This window comes from Ipomoea nil, unplaced genomic scaffold (genome assembly GCF_001879475.1).
Source record: "Ipomoea nil cultivar Tokyo-kokei standard unplaced genomic scaffold, Asagao_1.1 scaffold3065, whole genome shotgun sequence".
Lineage (NCBI taxonomy): Eukaryota > Viridiplantae > Streptophyta > Magnoliopsida > Solanales > Convolvulaceae > Ipomoea > Ipomoea nil.
Genome location: NW_017619493.1, coordinates 55717 through 75245, shown reverse-complemented (window position 1 = coordinate 75245; position 19529 = coordinate 55717). Strand labels below are relative to the sequence as shown.

At 41.3% G+C, this 19529-nt stretch overlaps 11 non-coding genes across 11 annotated transcripts; all 11 read left to right on the top strand.

Moving 5' to 3' along the window:
- Positions 1–1369: 1369 nt before the first annotated feature.
- Positions 1370–1451, top strand: TRNAS-UGA. The gene has a single exon. It is a non-coding gene; the product is annotated as a tRNA-Ser (tRNA).
- An 85-nt stretch (positions 1452–1536) lies between these two features.
- Positions 1537–1618, top strand: TRNAS-UGA. Its single transcript has one exon. It is a non-coding gene; the product is annotated as a tRNA-Ser (tRNA).
- A 2394-nt stretch (positions 1619–4012) lies between these two features.
- Positions 4013–4094, top strand: TRNAS-UGA. The gene has a single exon. It is a non-coding gene; the product is annotated as a tRNA-Ser (tRNA).
- A 920-nt stretch (positions 4095–5014) lies between these two features.
- On the top strand, positions 5015–5096 carry TRNAS-UGA. Its single transcript has one exon. It is a non-coding gene; the product is annotated as a tRNA-Ser (tRNA).
- Positions 5097–5181: 85 nt separating this feature from the next.
- TRNAS-UGA lies at positions 5182–5263 on the top strand. Its single transcript has one exon. It is a non-coding gene; the product is annotated as a tRNA-Ser (tRNA).
- Positions 5264–6231: 968 nt separating this feature from the next.
- Positions 6232–6313, top strand: TRNAS-UGA. Its single transcript has one exon. It is a non-coding gene; the product is annotated as a tRNA-Ser (tRNA).
- Positions 6314–6398: 85 nt separating this feature from the next.
- On the top strand, positions 6399–6480 carry TRNAS-UGA. The gene has a single exon. It is a non-coding gene; the product is annotated as a tRNA-Ser (tRNA).
- An 8955-nt stretch (positions 6481–15435) lies between these two features.
- On the top strand, positions 15436–15517 carry TRNAS-UGA. Its single transcript has one exon. It is a non-coding gene; the product is annotated as a tRNA-Ser (tRNA).
- An 85-nt stretch (positions 15518–15602) lies between these two features.
- On the top strand, positions 15603–15684 carry TRNAS-UGA. The gene has a single exon. It is a non-coding gene; the product is annotated as a tRNA-Ser (tRNA).
- Positions 15685–16784: 1100 nt separating this feature from the next.
- On the top strand, positions 16785–16866 carry TRNAS-UGA. The gene has a single exon. It is a non-coding gene; the product is annotated as a tRNA-Ser (tRNA).
- A 1098-nt stretch (positions 16867–17964) lies between these two features.
- On the top strand, positions 17965–18046 carry TRNAS-UGA. Its single transcript has one exon. It is a non-coding gene; the product is annotated as a tRNA-Ser (tRNA).
- The last annotated feature ends 1483 nt before the right edge of the window (positions 18047–19529 follow it).

The following is a 19529-nucleotide window of genomic DNA, read 5'->3' as shown; positions in this document are numbered from 1 at the left end:
CGGTTAATTTTTCTGCATATTATGCTAGAATATGAAAATTTTAAGGTTTTATTTTGTTAATCGTGATTTGGTAAACAAGGTGGTTGAGTGGTTCATATATTAATTATCTATTTATTTTAAGCTTGTTATCGACTTGGGTTCAAAAATTTCCTCTAGTTTGTATAATTTTGTTACTTTGTTCTTTTGCTTTTCATTGTTGTATATTTAATACAATGGATGGGTGACTTTGAAAATCATAATTCTTCAATTTGTATTCCCTTGCAAGTTATCTTTGGTGTATCTATTAGAATGATCTTTGCATAATTGTTAACTTGTTAATATGTTTGAGTGGTTAAGGAGATAGACTTGAAATCTATTGGGTTTTGATTGTGCAGGTTTGAATCCTGTTGTTGACACATTTTTTTTGCTGTTGCCGGTTGTTTTCCCTAGCAAGTTGTCTTTGATGTATCTATTATAATGATTTTTACATGAGAGTTGTCAATATATTTGAGTGGTTAAGGAGATAGACTTGAAATCTATTAGGTTTTGCTTGCGCAGGTTCGAATTTTGCTGTTGACGCATTTTATTGTAAGTGGTCTTGAAATTTGCGAGAAATTTGCAAGTTTGAATTGAAATTTGCGAGAAATCTATTGGGCTTTAAATACACGATGTCGTAAGCGGTCTAAAAATCTATTGGGCTTATTGCCTGACTCAAAATCTATTGGGCTTATTGCCTGACTCAAAATCTATTGGGCTTATTGCCTGACTCCAAATCTATTGGGCTTTAACTATGCGAGGTCGGCGAGACCACTATCATCCTTCTGCTTGGCGAGACGCGGCATCGAGCCTCATAGACAGACAGCGGCTTCAAGCTTCAACGACAATCTACTAGGCGAGACAATGGCAAAGAGCTTTAGCGAGACCACCGTTAGCTATATATTGGTGAGGCGACTGGCGGCGTCCAGCTCCGGCTCGACTTTTTGCTCAGTGTTTTACTTATTTTTTGAAGTATAACTTCTTTTGTGAGTCCAAAACTAAACTTGGATTATTTATGTGGATGCATCTCCCGGAGGTATAAAGGTTAATTTTTCTGCATATTATGCCAGAATATGAAAATTTTAAGGTTGTATTTTGTGAATCGTGATTTGGTAAACAAGGTGGTTGAGTGGTTCTTATATTAATATCCATTGATTTTAACCTCGTTATCGACTTGGATTCAAAAATTTCCTCTAGTTTGTATAATTTTGTTACTCAGTTCTTTTGCTTTTCATTGTTGTATATTTAATACAATGGATGGGTGACTTTGAAAATCATAATTCTTCAATTTGTATTCCCTTGCAAGTTATCTTTGGTGTATCAATTAGAATGATCTTTGCATAATTGTTAACTTGTCAATATGTCCGAGTGGTTAAGGAGATAGACTTGAAATCTATTAGGCTTTGCTTGTGTAGGTTTGAATCTTGTTGTTGACACATTTTTTTGCTGTTGCCGATTGTTTTCCCTTGCAAGTTGTCTTTGATGTATCTATTATAATGATCTTTGCATGAGAGTGAACTTGTCAATATGTCCGAGTGGTTAAGGAGATAGACTTGAAGTCTATTAGGTTTTGCCTGCGCAGGTTCGAATCCTGCTGTTGACGCATTTTATTGTAAGCGGTCTTGAAATTTGCGAGAAATTTGCAAGTTTGAATTGAAATTTCAAAGAAATCTCTTGGGCTTTGACTTCACGATGTCGTAAGCGGTCTAAAAATCTATTGGGCTTTAAATACACGATGTCGTAAGCGGTCTAAAAATCTATTGGGCTTATTGCCTTACTCAAAATCTATTGGGCTTATTGCCTGACTCAAAATCTATTTGGCTTACTGCCTGACGCAAAATCTATTGGGCTTATTGCCTGACTCCAAATCTATTGGGCTTTGACTATGCGAGGTCGGCGAGACCACTATCATCCATCTGCAAGGCGAGAAGCGGCATCGAGCCTCGTAGACAGACAGCGGCTTCAAGCTTCAACGACCATCTACGAGGCGAGACAATGGCACTATCATCCATCTGCAAGGTGAGAAGCGGCATCGAGCCTCGTTGACAGACAGCGGCTTCAAGCTTCAACGACAATCTACGAGGCGATACAACGGCAACGAGCTTTAGCGAGACCACCGTTAGCTATATATTGGTGAGGCGACTAGCGGCGTCCAGCTCCGGCTCAGCTTTTTGCTCAGTGTTTTACTTATTTTTTGAAGTATAACTTCTTTTGTGAGTCCAAAACTAAACTTGGATTCTTTATGTGGATGCATCTCCTGGAGGTATAACGGTTAATTTTTCTGCATATTATGCCAGAATATGAAAATTTTAAGGTTTTATTTTGTGAATCGTGATTTGGTAAACAAGGTGGTTGAGTGGTTCATATATTAATATCCATTTATTTTAAGCTTGTTATCGACTTGGATTCAAAAATTTCCTCTAGTTTGAACAATTTTGTTACTCTGTTCTTTTGCTTTTCATTGTTGTATATTTAATACAATGGATGGGTGACTTTGAAAATCATAATTCTTCAATTTGTATTCCCTTGCAAGTTATCTTTCGTGTATCTATTAGAATGATCTTTGCATAATTGTTAACTTGTCAATATGTCTAAATGGTTAAGGAAATAGACTTGAAATCTATTGGGCTTTGCTTGTGCAGGTTTGAATCCTGTTGTTGACACATTTTTTTGCTGTTGCCGGTTGTTTTCCCTTGCAAGTTGTCTTTGATGTATCTATTATAATTATCTTTGCATGAGAGTCAACGTGTTAATATGTCTGAGTGGTTAAGGAGATAGACTTGAAATCTATTGGGCTTTGCCTGCGCAGGTTTGAATCCCACTGTTGACATATTTTATTGTAAGCGGTCTTGAACTTTGCAAATTTGAATTGAAATTTGTGAGAAATGTATTGGGCTTTGACTACACGATTTTGCAAGTTTGAATTGAAATTTGCGAGAAATCAATTGGGCGTTTGAATTGAAATTTGCGAGAAATCTATTTGGCTTTGACTACACGATTTCGTAAGCGGTCTCAAAATCTATTGGGCTTATTGCCTGACTCAAAATATATTGGGCAACATATTAGACTTTGACAAGGCAAGGAAAATATATTGGGCAACATATTAGACTTTGACAAGGCGAGGAAAATATATTGGGCAACATATTAGACTTTGACAAGGCGAGGTCGACGAGACGACTATCATCCATCTGCAAGGCTAGACAGACAGCGGCTTCAAGCTTCAACGACCATCTACGAGGCGAGACAACGGCACTATCATCCATCTGCAATGAGACGCGGCTTTGAGCCTCGTAAACAGACAACGGCTTCAAGCTTCAACGACCAACTACGAGGCGAGACAACGGCAACGAGCTTTAGCGAGACCATCGTTAGCTATATATCGGTGAGGCGACTAGCGGCATCTAGCTTCGGCTTGGCTTTCTGCTCAGTATTTTGCTTAGTTTTTGAAGTATAACATCTTTAGTGATTCCAAAACTAAACTTGCGTTCTGTATGTGGATGCATCTCCAGGAGGTATAACAGTTAATTTTTCTGCATATTATGCCAGAATATGAAAATTTTAAGGTTGTATTTTGTGAATCGTGATTTGGTAAACAAGGTGGTTGAGTAGTTCTTATATTAATATCCATTTATTTTAACCTCGTTATCGACTTGGATTCAAAAATTTCCTCTAGTTTGTATAATTTTGTTACTATGTTCTTTTGCTTTTCATTGTTGTATAATTAATACAATGGATGGGTGACTTTGAAAATCATAATTCTTCAATTTGTATTCCCTTGCAAGCTATCTTTGGTGTATCTATTAGAATGATCTTTGCATAATTGTTAACTTGTCAATATGTCCGAGTGGTTAAGGAGATAGACTTGAAATTTATTAGGCTTTACTTGTGCAGGTTTAAATCCTGTTGTTGACACATTTTTTTGCTGTTGCCAGTTGTTTTCCCTTGCAAGTTGTCTTTGATGTATCTATTATAATGATCTTTGCATGAGAGTCAACGTGTTAATATGTCCGAGTGGTTAAGGAGATAGACTTGAAATCTATTGGGCTTTGCCTGCGCAGGTTTGAATCCTGTTGTTGACGCATTTTATTGTAAGCGATCTTGAAATTTGCAAGTTTGAATTGAAATTTGTGAGAAATCTATTGGGCTTTGACTACACGATTTTGCAAGTTTAAATCGAAATTTGCGAGAAATCTATTGGACGTTTGAATTGAAATTTGCGAGAAATCTTTTGGGCTTTGACTACACGATTTCCTAAGCGGTCTCAAAATCTATTGGGCTTATTGCCTGACTCAAAATATATTGGGCAACATATTAGACATTGACTAGGCGAGGTCGGCGAGACGACTATCATCCATCTGCAAGGCTAGACAGACAGCGGCTTCAAGCTTCAACGACCATCTACAAGGCGAGACAATGGCACTATCATCCATCTGCATGGTGAGAAGCGGCGTTGAGCCTCGTAGACAGACAGCGGCTTCAAGCTTCAACGACCATCAACGACGCGAGACAACGGCAACGAGCTTTAGCGAGACCATCGTTAGCTATATATCGGTGAGGCGACTAGCGGCATCTAGCGTCGGCTTGGCTTTCTGCTCAGTGTTTTGCTTATTTTTTGAACTATAACATCTTTAGTGATTCCAAAACTAAAGTTGCGTTCTGTATGTGGATGCATCTCCAGGAGGTATAACAGTTAATTTTTCTGCATATTATGCCAGAATATGAAAATTTTAAGGTTGTATTTTGTGAATCGTGATTTGGTAAACAAGGTGGTTGAGTGGTTGTTATATTAATATCCATTTATTTTAACCTCGTTCTCGACTTGGATTCAAAAATTTCCTCTAGTTTGTATAATTTTGTTACTCTGTTTTTTTGCTTATCATTGTTGTATAATTAATACAATGGATGGGTGACTTTGAAAATCATAATTCTTCAATTTGTATTCCCTTGCAAGCTATCTCTGGTGTATCTGTTAGAATGATCTTTGCATAATTGTTAACTTGTCAATATGTCCGAGTGGTTAAGGAGATAGACTTGAAATCTATTAGGCTTTGCTTGTGCAGGTTTAAATCCTGTTGTTGACACATTTTTTTGCTGTTGCCGGTTGTTTTCCCTTGCAAGTTGTCTTTGATGTATCTATTATAATGTTCTTTGCATGAGAGTTAACGTGTTAATATGTCCGAGTGGTTAAGGAGATAGACTTGAAACCTATTGGGCTTTGCCTGTGCAGGTTCGAATCCTGCTGTTTATGCATTTTATTGTAAGCAGTCTTGAAATTTGTGAGAAATCTATTGGGCTTTGACTACACGATTTTGCAAGTTTGAATTGACATTTGCGAGAAATCTATTGGGCGTTTGAATTGAAATTTGCGAGAAATCTATTGGGCTTTGACTACACGATTTCGTAAGCGGTATCGAAATCTATTGGGTTTATTGCCTGACTCAAAATATATTGGGCAACATATTAGACTTTGACTAGGCGAGGTCGGCGAGACGACTATCATCCATCTGCAAGGCTAGACTGACAGAATATTCGAGTTTGACTAGGCGAGGTCGGCGAAACGACTATCATCCATCTGCAAGGCTAGACAGACAGCGGCTTCAAGCTTCAACGACCATCTACGAGGCGAGACAACGGCACAATCATCCATCTGCAAGGCGAGAAGCAGCGTTGAGCCTCGTAGACAGACAGCGGCTTCAAGCTTCAACGACCATCTACGAGGCGAGACAACGGTAACGAGCTTTAGCGAGACCATTGTTAGCTATATATCGGTGAAGCGACTAGCGGCATCTAGCTTCGGCTTGGCTTTTTGCTCAGTGTTTTGCTTATTTTTTGAAGTATAACATCTTTAGTGATTTCAAAACTAAACTTGCGTTCTGTATGTGGATGCATCTCCAGGACGTATAACAGTTAATTTTTCTGCATATTATGCCAGAATATGAAAATTTTAAGGTTGTATTTTGTGAATCGTGATTTGGTAAACAAGGTGGTTGAGTGGTTCTTATATTAATATCCATTTATTTTAACCTCGTTATCGACTTGGATTCAAAAATTTCCTCTAGTTTGTATAATTTTGTTACTCTGTTCTTTTGCTTTTCATTGTTGTATAATTAATACAATGGATAGGTGACTTTGAAAATCTTAATTCTTCAATTTGTATTCCCTTGGAAGCTATCTTTTGTGTATCTATTAGAATGATCTTTGCATAATTGTTAACTTGTCAATATGTCCGAGTGGTTAAGGAGATAGACTTGAAATCTATTAAGCTTTGCTTGTGCAGGTTTGAATCCTGTTGTTGACACATTTTTTTGCTGTTGCCGGTTGTTTTCCCTTGCAAGTTGTCTTTGATGTATCTATTATAATGATCTTTGCAAGAGAGTTAATTTGTCAATATGTCCGAGTGGTTAATGAGATAGACTTGAAATCTATTAGGCTTTACCTGCGCAGGTTCGAATCCTACTGTTGACGCATTTTATTGTAAGTGGTCTTCAAATTTGCGAGAAATTTGCAAGTTTGAATTGAAATTTGCGAGAAATCTATTGGGCTTTGACTACACGATGTCGTAAGCGGTCTAAAAATCTATTGGGCTTATTGCCTGACTCAAAATCTATTGGGCATATTGCCTTACTCAAAATAATCTACTGGGCTTATTGCCTGATTCCAAATCTATTGGGCTTATTGCCTGACTCCAAATCTATTGGGCTTATTGCCTGACTCCAAATCTAATGGGCTTATTGCCTGACTCCAAATCTATTGGGCTTATTGCCTGACTCCAAATCTATTGGGCTTTGACTACGCGAGGTCGGCGAGACAACTATCATCCATCTGCATGGCGAGATGCGGCATCGAGCCTCGTAGACAGACAGCGGCTTCAAGCTTCAACGACAATCTACGAGGCGAGACAACGGCAACGAGCTTTAGCGAGACCACCGTTAGCTATATATTGGTGAGGCGACTAGCGGCGTCCAGCTCCGGCTCGGCTTTTTGCTCAGTGTTTTACTTATTTTTTGAAGTATAACTTCTTTTGTGAGTCCAAAACTAAACTTGGATTCTTTATGTGGATGCATATAATTTTTCTGCATATTATGCCAGAATATGAAAATTTTAAGGTTTTATTTTGTGAATCGTGATTTGGTAAACAAGGTGGTTGAGTGGTTCATATATTAATATCCATTTATTTTAAGCTTGTTATCGACTTGGATTCAAAAATTTCCTCTAGTTTGTATAATTTTGTTTCTCAGTTCTTTTGCTTTTCATTGTTGTATATTTAATACAAAGGATGGGTTTGTAACACCCCGTGTTACGGCCTTCAATCCCAGATTAATTATTTAATTAATCCCGTTAATAATAATTAAATATGATTTAATTATGTTAGGTTTACCTTTAATTAATTAGTAAGGTCCGCCATGAACCGTAGACCCTTGCCCGAATAAGAATCTTAAGCCTGTTAGGAATAAAGGAAGTAGGCCTTTTACTATTCAGATTATGATTAGGATCCTCTTTAATTAATATGGTCCACTATGGACCATAGACCCTTATCCCTAAACCCAATCCTTAGTCCCAAAAGAAATAGAACTAGCAAGCCCATAATATTAGTTCCTAACTAGGACACCTAAATATATAAATAGGGGACTTAAGAGGCACCTAGAACCCTCCCACAAGATTAACGCCCCACCACCAAAAGAGCTCCAAGAATCCCCTTAGGAGAAATCAAGAAAGCAAGGAAGCTTAAAGAAAGATCCTTCATAGCCAAGGAATTAATTAAGGCTAAGAGGTAACCCATGTCTCAACAAAACCTATTTTCATAGCTATGATTCCCCCTTAGGGTTTCCCCCATATTATTGTGTATTGGCGAGATATGATGATTATTATTGATGTTTGATGTGATGATCCCATGAGGGATCTTGATATTGGGAGATTCTTGATAATTATGGTGTTCTTGGTAATTATATGGAGTTCTTGATGATTATGTGTTGTTCTTCATAATTATGTGATGCTCTTGATGTTTATGTGTTATTCTTACCGAATCTCGAAATTAGAAGACGAACTGTATTCTTGTTGATATAAAAGTGATTAGAACCCTAGGTTGTATCGTATGATCTTATTCTTGGATTATCGGGTGGGGAAATCGCATGTTTGGGTGTTGATTATATTTAGAAAAGCATGATAGGTTATGTGCCGTTCGTTTCTTCTATTTGATTCGTTAATTGTCTACGTATTGTCATTAATTGCGTTGTAAAGTGTCTAAGCATGGTTTCGGGTTCCACCACGGTTCCCGGGGCGTAAAGTGTGTGAAAAGAGTCAGTGGGGGGTAGGGGACCCGCCACCTACCCACGGCCGTGAAACACCGCCCGGTAGCGGGTGGCCGGCGGGCGGGCAGCTGCCCGCCGGCGACCCGCTGCCCGGAACAGTATTATCCGGCGGGCAGCCGGCGGGTGGCCCCCACCCACCGGCTACCCGCTGGAAATTCATCCCACCCGGGATCCCGGCTTCCCCGTTTGATGTTCCCCCGTTCCCCGTGGTGTCCCAACGGACTCCATTTATCGTGCCTATGCCTAGTTTGATGTTTCGGGTACCGTTCGTAGGTTTATGAGTCTATTATATTGCATGCTAGTTGAATTGGTATCCCGTTGACCTAGGTGGAAGAAGTATGAACCCCTTAGGACTATTCTTAGTAAGTGATGGATCACGCATAGGTTTTGTTATACGCTTTCTCCCCCTTCCCAATTTGTAATGTGGGTTGCATGTGCTTGCTATGTGTTATGTGTGTGTGTTACCCCAATTCGGTTGCGATCGGATTGGTTATCCTGAGCTGCGGTTCAGAAGCTGGCTGCGGTCAGATTGATACTCTTGGGCTGCGGTCCACCGTTTGGTTGCGATCAAACGTTTCTATACGAGCTGCGGTTCGTCCTTTTTCCTGGCTGCGGTCAGATGACATTCTCTTGGGCTACGGTCCACTGTTTGGTTGCGATCAAACACTATGATGAGCTGCGGTTCATCGGTCGGTTGCGATCGACCCCTCCGTGTTGCGATACGGGGCAGGGTGCTGCGGGGCCGTGTCAGAGCTATATGCGCTGACCCTCATGTATGGGCATGCGATTGGTCCTGTGGCGCCAACAAAGTGTGTTATGTGTTGTGACATGGACGAGTTGTGATTACGAGTGTCTTGGGGGATGTGACTATGGGATTTATATTGGGGATTGTTCGTGTTGGGTTATGATCATTGTTTATGCTTTGCCTTATCTGCCTTATCTATTGTGAACTGCATATGCTCGTTATAACTGTGCTTGTGTCTGGCCTTATCTGTCGAGTCATTCCCGGTTTTAAAGCTAGAGTTCGTAGGATATATCTTCATGCTCAAAATGGTTTTCATATATCTATATATATCTCTATATGTATTGTATTTCAACGCGTTGGAGTGGATTACCAGCATCTCTCGCTGAACAGATATATTTGGCTTTCAGGCACAGAAGATTAAGTCACTGGAGCGCGCTAGAACTTGGAGTATAGAAGTAGATAGTTTTCCCTTTTGGCCTGTGTGCCACGTTTACGTAATTACGCTTTGAGGATATTAGTTAGTTAGCCTGTGCACTTGGGTTCTCTAGCCCAGGTGTGGCATAGCACCCCGTACGCTTGTATTTATTTCTTGGGATTAATGAGATTCTACCTTTATTATAAGTTTTAAAAAGTCTTGAAAATCTGGGGTGTTACAGTTGGTATCAGAGCCTAAGTTTGACCCTAGGATAAGACTCTTAAAACCGGACTTTAGGACACTAGGCTTAAACTCTAGGTACTTAGGACGCACAGTGAGATTGTGAAACCTACACATAACCTCCCCTCACTTCATTCCTCTCTAACTTAAAGGAACCCCCCCCCCCCTTCGCTTACCACACCAGGTAAGGGTGCGAATAGATAAGTTTACTTCCACAACTGGGTAACATACACTTACCCGATAAATCGCCTCGTCTTAACTCCCGTCAAAAGACTTGACAAGGACCATGACCAAAGAAAAGGAAGATTTGGAAGAGGCGGTGAAAAGACGTTGCATCAAGACGTCCGGACTACTAAAAGGAACGGACTGCAATACTCACCAACCCAGGGTTAACCACGATAACCCCCGATTCAGACAAATGGCATGCACCTTCCAACAAGTTGCTTTATATCGGCAAACCCGGGTTGCGGCTACAACAAACAGGAAGGAGAACTAGGACACTGATTAAAGTAGCGAATGAACGACACCATTAGTCGAATCCTTGGGCGCAAGGTAAGTATATCGCGACACCTTGCGACCCCACCACCCCAGTTTAAAATATCATCCGCCCTGAAACCCCAGCATCTTGATACCCCTATTTGTTTAAAACTCCCACCCCGAATCCTTAATTACCTTAAGAGCAAATTCGCAACCGTCATGACCTTGCTCACCCTTTGTTGCGCTTAACCCAAACCCTCGGAAACCCTAAATTGTTATTGCCCTTACTCTAAGTTCATATCCCCACTCTGTTTGGAAACCCTGTTAAAAACCGTAGAGCAGTATATGGCCCTTACCCTGCCCAGGGGCGTGAAGAACCGACATTCATTGATTCAATATTAAAATAAGTTGTTAGATAGGAATCGGCGAAGTTGCGAATACGTATCACCCCACCCTTGCACGAAAACCGTGAAGGCTTCACGAGAAACCATAGCCTGTACGTACGCCACCGAAGAACGCCATGCGTTGACAAGAGCGGGCAAACAAATACATTCAATGTGTCAGGGGCCCTCGCTACAGAAAACATCGTCAAATAGGTGCAACAGGCCGAACCTCAAGGAGGACATAAAACCTTGCTAAGAATTTCATCCACCAAGGAAGGGATGAAACCCAATAGAACAAGAAAGACTAACCCGAAACCCCCCCCCCCCCCCCCTTACCCTTAAGAACCCTCGGCAAGGATTAGGAGTCAAGACCTAGGGGTTTGACCCACTAAACCGACTGGGTCCAGACTTCTGGACATCCGAGGGGAACGTGCACGAAAACCATCACGAGAATTCCCCTGGGAGCCATAGAGACGAAGGGGACTTCGACACGGGAAGAGAAGATCAAACGAAAATCTTAGAATCAAACAAAGCCAAGGAAAAGGGATCACCAGTTCGACTGCACGCCACAACCAAGCCCCAAACAGGCATAATCACTCGAAGCCAAGAGTCCTTAGCCCCTGTCCCTCCCCTTGCCAATCAAGTACCATTTCGTTAAAGAATCCGTCCTATCACTCCAAACCTCGCTCTTGATCCCTCATTACAGACAAACCCGTACAAGGTGGCAACCTTCCTTCCTGTATTACGACCTTGAGACATCGACCCTATCTGCCCCTCGACTTTGAAACCTAGCCCTTGCACTCCTTACACCCCTTTAAACCCAGACCAAGAAAACATAGATATATATATGTATGTATATCTACCTCTAGAACTCGTGCTTAAGGATCAATGAACATTGTACGATGGGTCATCCTATGTATCCAAGTCCCTTTTATTGTGCACAAGGGCATGGGACTTGTCAGGACATGAATCTGTGCATTTTTGGGGTCTGTCCCGAAGGAATTGACTATTCCTAGTCACTTTCCCGCGGGTCCCCAACGGGTCCTTGACGGGACCTTGGCGGGTCCTTGGCAGGAGCTTGGCAGGCGGACGACCGCCCACCTCGCGCCCACTGGTACAATGTGCTGATTTCTTAACCCCTCATTTTATTGATTTATGGCGCACTTGTGTGCCTCGATTGAGGAATGTGAGTCTTGGGTAAGGAACCATGGACCACCCAAACATAGTGTCCTACGTAAAAGACCTTGACGCACGAGACACCATCGGGAAATCACAATCAATTACATTGCACGAGTAATTGAAATCGGATCCTACGATACAACCGATTAGGGATGTTTGGCGTAAAGGATTGCGCAAACCAAGGAGGCGAGTTGGGAACTCGTACTAAGAACCCACGAAAACCTTAAAAGTCAAAATGCTAAGAAGGGACCGGGACTCCTCCAAACCATGGACATCGTTCGAGCAAATCAGAGGACTCCTTACAAGTTGTATGGAATCAAGAACTACGTAGCCCATGGTGCTAAGCAAAAGGGTGAAGAACACATTCGCGCCAAGACTTCAAGGGTCAGTAAGGACCCACAAGGAAATGAGGTGACTCGTAAAGTCGCCGAGTCATCCCACAACGAGATTTGGTAACCGACTGCGCTTTAAAAGAAAAAGAGCACGCAAGGACACCTTCATCATTAAAAATAACACAAACAGGGCACAACAATGCCGAACCTCGGGTAAGACATAAAGTCTTACTAAGAATTTCATCCACTAAAGAGGAGATGAAATTCAATAAGAAGAGAAATTCAACCCAAAGTCCATCGACTCCCAAGAGACTTTGGGAAGAATTTGGGAAGTGCGCCCTAAGAGATTGGCTTGGTTGACCCAACTCGGTCAAGACCTTGGGCGCATTAAAGAAGTAAGTGTTGAATCACCACGGGAAATTCCCTCAAGAAAGAAGAGAAGGATGAAACCTTAGCCTGGGAAGCAAGGCCTAACAAGGATCTTAAAGTCAAGCAAGCACCAACACCAAGGAAGGAGGATCATCAGCTCGTCGGCGCATCGTGATCAAAGCATCTAACCAGATTATTCACTTGGGATCGAGAAACCTTAACCCATCCTAGCCGAATTCCTTTCCCTCCCTCGGAAAATCGGCCCCTTCCTTATTTCAAAACCCTTTCTACCCTTCAGACCCCATTCTCAATCCCATGTTTTAACGATTCCATACAAGTGGCAACCTCACAACCTAAGTTGCAACCTCGAAAACTTGATCCTAATTCCTGAATTCACCGTGTCCTCAAGTTTGAAACCCACTCTCTTAGCCCTGTAAACCTAATCGTTCCCAAAAAAAAACCCAACACACATAGGCGTGCAAGTATACAATTTCCCCGTGGAATACCATCTCTATAGGACCACGGTTCTTCTCTTGACTCGTTAACCCTGCAATGATTTCCAAGCTTCGGGGACGAAGCTTCTCGTAAGGGGGGAGAGTGTAACACCCCGTGTTACGGCCTTCAATCCCGGATTAATTATTTAATTAATCCCGTTAATAATAATTAAATATGATTTAATTATGTTAGGTTTACCTTTAATTAATTAGTAAGGTCCACCATGAACCGTAGACCCTTGCCCGAATAAGAATCTTAAGCCTGTTAGGAATAAAGGAAGTAGGCCTTTTACTATTCAGATTATGATTAGGATCCTCTTTAATTAATATGGTCCACTATGGACCATGGACCCTTATCCCTAAACCCAATCCTTAGTCCCAAAAGAAATAGAACTAGCAAGCCCATAATATTAGTTCCTAACTAGGACACCTAAATATATAAATAGGGGACTTAAGAGGCACCTAGAACCCTCCCACAAGATTAACGCCTCACCACCAAAAGAGCTCCAAGAATCCCCTTAGGAGAAATCAAGAAAGCAAGGAAGCTTAAAGAAAGATCCTTCATAGCCAAGGAATTAATTAAGGCTAAGAGGTAACCCATGTCTCAACAAAACCTATTTTCATAGCTATGATTCCCCCTTAGGGTTTCCCCCATATTATTGTGTATTGGCGAGATATGATGAATATTATTGATGTTTGATGTGATGATCCCATGAGGGATCTTGATAATCTTGATATTGGGAGATTCTTGATAATTATGGTGTTCTTGGTAATTATATGGAGTTCTTGATGATTATGTGTTGTTCTTGATAATTATGTGATGCTCTTGATGTTTATGTGTTATTCTTACCGAATCTCGCAATTAGAAGACGAACCGTATTCTTGTTGATATAAAAGTGATTAGAACCCTAGGTTGTATCGTATGATCTTATTCTTGGATTATCGGGTGGGGAAATCGCATGTTTGGGTGTTGATTATATTTAGAAAAGCATGATAGGTATGTTTGGGTGTTGATTATATTTAGAAAAGCATGATAGATTATGTGCCGTTCGTTTCTTGTATTTGATTCGTTAATTATCTACGTATTGTCATTGATTGCGTTGTAAAGTGTCTAAGCATGGTTTCGGGTTCCACAACGGTTCCCAGGGCGTAAAGTGTGTGAAAAGAGTCAGTGGGGGGTAGGGGACCCGCCACCTACCCACGGCCGTGAAACACCGCCCGGCAGCGGGTGGCCGGCGGGCGGGCAGCTGCCCGCCGGCGACCCGTTGCCCGGAACAGTATTATCCGGCGGGCAGCCGGCGGGTGGCCCCCACCCACCGGCTACCCGCTGGAAATTCATCCCACCCGGGATCCCGGCTTCCCCATTTGATGTTATACGGTTTCTCCCCCTTCCCAATGTGTAATGTGGGTTGCCTGTGCTTGCTATGTGTTATGTATGTGTGTTACCCCAATTCGGTTGCGATCGGATTGGTTATCCTGAGCTGCGGTTCAGAAGCTGGCTGCGGTCAGATTGATACTCTTGGGCTGCGGTCCACCGTTTGGTTGCGATCAAACGTTTCTATACGAGCTGCGGTTCGTCCTTTTTCCTGGCTGCGGTCAGATGACATTCTCTTGGGCTGCGGTCCACTGTTTGGTTGCGATCAAACACTATGATGAGCTGCGGTTCATCGGTCGGTTGCGATCGACCCCTCCGTGTTGCGATACGGGGCAGGGTGCTGCGGGGCCGTGTCAGAGCTATATGCGCTGACCCTCATGTATGGGCATGCGATTGGTCCTGTGGCGCCAACAAAGTGTGTTATGTGTTGTGACATGGTCGAGTTGTGATTACGAGTGTCTTGGGGGAGGTGACTATGGGATTTATATTGGGGATTGTTCATGTTGGGTTATGATCATTGTTTATGCTTTGCCTTATCTGCCTTATCTGTTGTGAACTGCATATGCTCGTTATAACTGTGCTTGTGTCTGGCCTTATCTGTCGAGTCATTCCCGGTTTTAGAGCTAGAGTTCGTAGGATATATCTTCATGCTCAAAATGGTTTTCGTATATCTATATATATCTCTATATGTATTGTATTTCAACGCGTTGGAGTGGGTTACCAGCATCTCTCGCTGAACAGATATATTTGGCTTTCAGGCACAGAAGATTAAGTCACTGGAGCGCGCTAGATCTTGGAGTATAGAAGTAGATAGTTTTCCCTTTTGGCCTGTGTGCCACGTTTACGTAATTACGCTTTGAGGATATTAGTTAGTTAGCCTGTGCACTTGGGTTCTCTAGCGCAGGTGTGGCATAGCACCCCGTACGCTTCTATTTATTTCTTGGTATTTAATGAGATTCTACCTTTATTATAAGTTTTAAAAAGTCTTGAAAATCTGGGGTGTTACAGGGTGTCTTTGAAAATCATAATTCTTCAATTTGTATTCCCTTGCAAGTTATCTTTGGTGTATCTATTAGAATGATCTTTGCATAATTGTTAACTTGTTAATATGTCCGAGTGGTTATGGAGATAGACTTGAAATCTATTAGGCTTTGCTTGTGCAGGTTTGAATCCTGTTGTTGACACATTTTTTTGCTGTTGCCGGTTGTTTTCCCTTGCAAGTTGTCTTTGATGTATCTATTGTAATGATCTTTGCATAAGAGTGAACTTGTCAATATGTCCGAGTGGTTAAGGAGATAGACTTGAAATCTATTTGGCTTTGCCTGCGCAGGTTTGAATCCTGCTGTTGACGCATTTTATTGTAAGCGGTCTTGAAATTTGCAAGAAATTTGCAATTTTAATTGAAATTTGAGAGAAATCTATTGGGCTTTGACTACACGATGTCATAAGCGGTCTAAAAATCTATTGGTCTTATTGCCTGACTCCAAATCTATTGGGCTTATTGCCTGACTCCAAATCTGTTGGGCTTATTGCCTGACTCCAAATCTATTGGGCTTATTGCCTGACTCCAAATCTATTGGGCTTTGACAATGCGAGGTCGGCGAGACCCTATCATCCATCTGCAAGGCGAGAAGCGGCATCGAGCCTCGTAGACAGACAGTGGCTTCAAGCTTCAACGACCATCTACGAGGCGAGACAACGTCACTATCATCCATCTGCAAGGTGAGAAGCGATGTTGAACCTCGTTAACAGACAGCGGCTTCAAGCTTCAACGACAATCTACGAGGCGAGACAACGGCAACAAGCTTTAGCGAGACCACCGTTAGCTATATATTGGTGAGGCGACTAGCAGCGTCCAGCTCCGGCTTGGCTTTCTGCTCAGTGTTTTACTTATTTTTTGAAGTATAACATCTTTTGTGAGTCCAAAACTAAACTTGGATTCTTTATGTGGATGCATCTCCCGGAGGTATAACGGTTAATTTTTCTGCATATTATGCCAGAATATGAAAATTTTAAGGTTTTATTTTGTGAATCGTGATTTGGTAAACAAGGTGGTTGAGTGGTTCATATATTAATATCCATTTATTTTAAGCTTGTTATCGACTTGGATTCAAAAATTTCCTCTAGTTTGTATAATTTTGTCACTCTGTTCTTTTGCTTTTCATTGTTGTATATTTAATACAATGGATGGGTGACTTTGAAAATCATAATTCTTCAATTTGTATTCCCTTGCAAGTTATCTTTGGTGTATCTATTAAAATGATCTTTGCATAATTGTTAACTTGTCAATATGTCTGAATGGTTAAGGAAATAGACTTGAAATCTATTGGGCTTTGCTTGTGCATGTTTGAATCCTGTTGTTGACACATTTTTTTGCTGTTGCCGGTTGTTTTCCCTTGCAAGTTGTCTTTGATGTATCTATTATAATGATCTTTGCATGAGAGTCAACGTGTTAATATGTCCGAGTGGTTAAGGAGATAGACTTGAAATCTATTGGGCTTTGCCTGCGCAGGTTTGAATCCTGTTGTTGACGCATTTTATTGTAAGCGGTCTTGAAATTTACAAGTTCGAATTGAAATTTGTGAGAAATCTATTGGGCTTTGACTACACGATTTTGCAAGTTTGAATTGAAATTTGCGAGAAATCTATTGGGCTTTGACTACACGATTCCGTAAGCGGTCTCAAAATCTGTTGGGCTTATTGCCTGACTCAAAATCTATTGGGCTTATTGCCTGACTCAAAATCTATTGGGCAACATATTAGACTTTGACTACGAGAGGTCGGCATGACCACTATCATCCATCTGCGAGGCGAGAAGTGGCGTCGAGCCTCGTAGACAGACAACGGCTTCAAGCTTCAACGACCATCTACGAGGTGAGACAACGGCACTATCATCCCTCTGCAAGGCGAGATGCGGCGTCGAGCCTCGTAGACAGACAGCATCTTCAAGCTTCAACGACCATCTACGAGGCGAGACAATGGCAATTAGCTTTAGCGATACCACCGTTAGCTATATATCTGTGAGGCGACTAGCTGCATCCAGTTTCGGCTCGGCTTTCTGATTAGTGTTTTACTTATTTTTTGAAGTATAACTTCCTTTGTGAGTCTAAAACTAAAGTAGGATTCTTTATGAGGATGCATCTCCCGGAGGTATAACGATTAATCTTTCTGCATATTATGCAGAATATGAAAATTTTAAGGTTTTATTTTGTGAATCGTGATTTGGAAAACAAGGTGGTTAAGTGGTTCATATATTAATATCCATTTATTTCAAGCTTGTTATCGACATGGATTCAAATATTTCCTCTAGTTTGTATTGTTTTGTTACTCTGTTCATTTGGTTTTCATTATTGTATATTTAATACAATGGATGGGTGACTTTAAACATAATTCATCAATTTGTATTCCCTTGCAAGTTATCTTTGGTGTATCTATTATAATGATCTTTGCATAATTGTTAACTTTTCAATATGTCCGAGTGGTTAAGGAGATAGACTTGAAATCTATTGGGCTTTGCTTGTGCAGGTTTGAATCTTGTTGTCGACACATTTTTTTGCTGTTGCTGGCTGTTTTCCCTTGCAAGTTGTCTTTGATGTATTTATTATAATGAACTTTGCATAAGAGTTAACTTGTCACTATGTCTGAGTGGTTAAGGAGATAGACTTGAAATCTATTGGGCTTTGCCAGCGCAGGTTCAAGTCCTGCTTTTGACGCATTTTATTGTAAGCGGTCTTGAAATTTGCAAGTTTGAATTGAAATTTGCGAGAAATCTATTGGGCTTTGACTACAGGATTTCGTAAGCGATTTGACGCATTTTATTGTAAGCGGTCTTGAAATTTGCAAGTTTGAATTGAAATTTGCGAGAAATCTATTGGGCTTTGACTACAGGATTTCGTAAGCGATCTCAAAATCTATTGGGCTTTGACTACAGGATTTCGTAAGCGATCTCAAAATCTATTGGGCTTTGACTACAGGATTTCGTAAGCGATCTCAAAATCTATTGGGCTTATTGCTTGACTCAAAATCTTTTGGGCAACATATTGGGCTTTGACTAGGCGAGGTCGGCGAGACCACTATCATCCATCTGCAAGGCGAGAAGCGGCGTCGAGCCTTGTAGACAGACAGCGGCTTCAAGCTTCAACGACCATCTACGAGGCGAGACAATCATCCATCTGCAAGGCGAGAAGCGGCACTGAGCCTCATAGACAGACAGCGGCTTCAAGCTTCAACGACCATCTACGAGGCGAGACAACGGCAATGAGCTTTAGCGAGACCACCGTTAGCTATATATCGCTGAGGCGACTAGCGGCATCCAGCTTCGGCTTGTCTTTCTGATCAGTGTTTTACTTATTTTTTGAAGTATAACTTCTTTTGTGAGTCTAAAACTAAACTTGGATTCTTTATGTGGATGCATCTCCCGGAGGTATAACGGTTAATTTTTTTGCATATTATGCCAGAATATGAAAATTTTAAGGTTTTATTTTGTGAATCGTGATTTGGTAAAAAAGGTGGTTGAGTGGTTCTTATATTAATATCCATTTATTTTAACCTTGTTATCGACTTAGATTCAAAAATTTCCTCTAGTTTGTATAATTTTGTCACTCTGTTCTTTTGCTTTTCATTGGTGTATATTTAATACAATGGATGGGTGACTTTGAAAATCATAATTCTTCTATTTGTATTCGCTTGCAAGTTATCTTTGCTGTATCTATTAGAATGATCTTTGCATAAGTGTTAACTTGTCGATATGTCCGAGTAGTTAAGGAGATAGACTTGAAATCTATTGGGCTTTGCTTGCGCTGGTTTGAATCCTGCTGTTGACGCATGATGTATCTTTTTGAATGATCTTGACAAAAGAGTAAAGAGTCAACTTGTCAATATGTTTGAGTGGTTAAGGAGATAGACTCGAAATCTATTGGGCTTATTGCCGCACTCCAAATCTGTTGGCCTTGACTACGCGAGGTCGGAAAGACCACTATCATCCATATGCGAGGCGAGAAGTGGCGTCGAGCCTCGTAGACAGACAGCGGCTTCAAGCTTCAACGACCATCTACGAGGTGAGACAACGACACTATCATCCATCTGCAAGGCAAGATGCGGCTTCAAGCTTCAACGACCATCTACGAGGCGAGACAACGGCAATGAGCATTAGCGAGACCACCGTTAGCTATATATCAGTGAAGCGACTAGCGGCAT